Below are 2,412 nucleotides of genomic sequence, written 5' to 3'. Positions count from 1 at the left end.
TTACTTATCAGCATGCTGATGATACCACTTTGACCTTACGAGACGCCGAATCTTTGCCGCATGTGTTGATGTCTGCCAATCCCTTAGCAAAGCTACTGGTGGAAGATCAACCAAGACCAAGAGTCAGGGTTTGTGGGTTGGGTGTTTGGCCTCTTCTGCAGACTTCTGTCCTTGGTGAGTTGAGAGAATTCCCAGGATCCTATTCGGATTTTGGGAATAGTTTTCCACACCCCACTTCTGATGTCATGCTGCAAGTACGTGGCAGGGTGTATTGCGCAGGGTATCTCGTGTCTTGGTGTCGTGGCGATTTCCTGCCCTTGTCGCTAAAGGGTAAATCTCTTGTGGTGAACCCTTGGTGGCATCGGTGTTATGGTACCCGTTGCATATACTCCCGTTGCCAAGACAGTTTGAGGCTAGATTTCGCAAATGTATACTTGATTTTATTTGGCGGGGAGGTATACATAAAGTGGCATACGGTATTCTGATTCGGAGTTATGATTGTGGAGGTATCAACTTGGTTGATGTTAACACTCGTAAACTGCATTACGTTTTGAAGTTGTTGCAGCGTTGTTTGATGCTTCTTGTCCTTCCACCTTGCGACAACTTCTTTCGATTTTTTTTCTTGTTATGGTAATCTCTCTTTAAGCTTTCGGATTCTTCAATGCCGTATTTTGCCACGTTTTGTGAAATCGTTACCTTCCTATATTCAGAAATGTTTCATGCCTGGAAGGTTCTTCTTGGGATAAAGGGATTGTCCCAGCTCCTCTTTCCCCAAATTTTTGATGAACCTTTGTTTTTCAATCCGGCTATTGTTGATGTTCGCCACCGAACATTTCATTTTCCTGAATTTATTAACGCAGGTTTGGTTCAGGTCCGTCATTTTAATGTACGGAGGTGCTCCTGCTTTTCTTCCGGTGAGGGCAGTGATTGAAATGTGTACGGACGCTGACCCGTTGGCCAATGTCCCACAATTTTTTCACATTTTTCATATGCTCAAGGGAGGCGTTGCCTGTGGAAGTGGTTGCCGATTTTGTCTTCTGCCAGCCGGCTCCTCCTCCGTCGTCCACATGTGTTGTGGATTTATATTTTCTGGACCACCTGATAATCGAGTTCATTTTCAAGGTTTATCTGTGCGGCAACTGGTGGGTCATATAACAGTTTTCACTAGCTTCTAACTTCCCTGCTCCCTTCTACTACTGGGGGATATTGTTCCTCCTGGAGACTGGAAACGCATCTGTAAAAACGCTTATTCTTCTTTTGTTGGTTTTTTTTGTTTGTGATGTGGATTATTTACACTGCTTGTGGGCGATAACCACAAATGTCAAGCTGATACATATGGACAGACATCCCACAGGGTTTGTGCACTTTCTGTTCACAGGCGGCGCGAAACCATAGACCATCTGTTTTTCCAATGTCCTTTGTTGCAGCCCTTGTGGTCATATGTATATAAATTATTGGCATTTTATTTTGATGTCCCATATCAAACTGGGTATGGAGGAGATGCCTCTTAGTGGGATCTCATCCTTCGTTACCCAGAGATGCTGGAACATATTCCGTTTAATTACAAGTTTGGCACGTCAGGTTATATGTTCTGCTCGTTCAGTTTCTTTGGCACGAAATCGCATCATTCAATTTAATTCCATGTTTAAAGTGCGTGTACGTGGAGACATATATATCTTCATTATCATAGATCTTTGTTACATAACCTCATTAAATGTTTTTTATTCTGTGTATTCTTATGTTGGTAGCTTGGTAACCCAAGGTGCCCAAGGTTATTTCTTGTGTACGTTGTTAAGATAAGTTGTTATTTCATTATATTTTTGTTACCAATGAAAGATCCATTGATTTCTTGTTTGTTAATGTTCATTATAATGTTTGTTGGATTACCTGCTGTTCCAATTACCTCTTTTATTTCTTTTTCCTTAATTTTATTAACTTTGTGGTAATTTTCAAAGTATGGTAATCTATAGAGACTATTGTTACATGCTAATTCATTAACTTGTGTTTTATTTGTTGTATTTCTGTGTATACCCCCTCGTTGAGGTGGGATAAATAAAGAGAAAAAAAAAAAAAGCCGGTTCTCGTCCGATCACCGAAGCTAAGCAACGGCGGGCCCGGTTAGTACTTGGGAGGGTGACCACCTGGGAATACCGGGATGATGACTTTTTTTTTTTTTCCACGTTGAAATTTGTAGGTCTCGCAAAGAGCTGATCGATACGTCTCCACTTTTTCACAATTTCTGATTTAAGAGATAAAAAAATCCTTCCCGAAAGAGAGAAAGAAAGTGGTTGACTCAATTGAAGTGCCTTAATACTGGGTATTTATTATGGTAAACTGTTGGGAAAACATTTTTGTTATAGGAACTAATCAACTTTTCCATCAACAAGTCAGTTGATAAAACACGCTTCGAAA

The sequence above is a fragment of the Tachypleus tridentatus genome, unplaced genomic scaffold (assembly GCF_004210375.1).
Source record: "Tachypleus tridentatus isolate NWPU-2018 unplaced genomic scaffold, ASM421037v1 Hic_cluster_2, whole genome shotgun sequence".
Taxonomy (NCBI): domain Eukaryota; kingdom Metazoa; phylum Arthropoda; class Merostomata; order Xiphosura; family Limulidae; genus Tachypleus; species Tachypleus tridentatus.
This window is presented reverse-complemented; position numbering follows the sequence as displayed.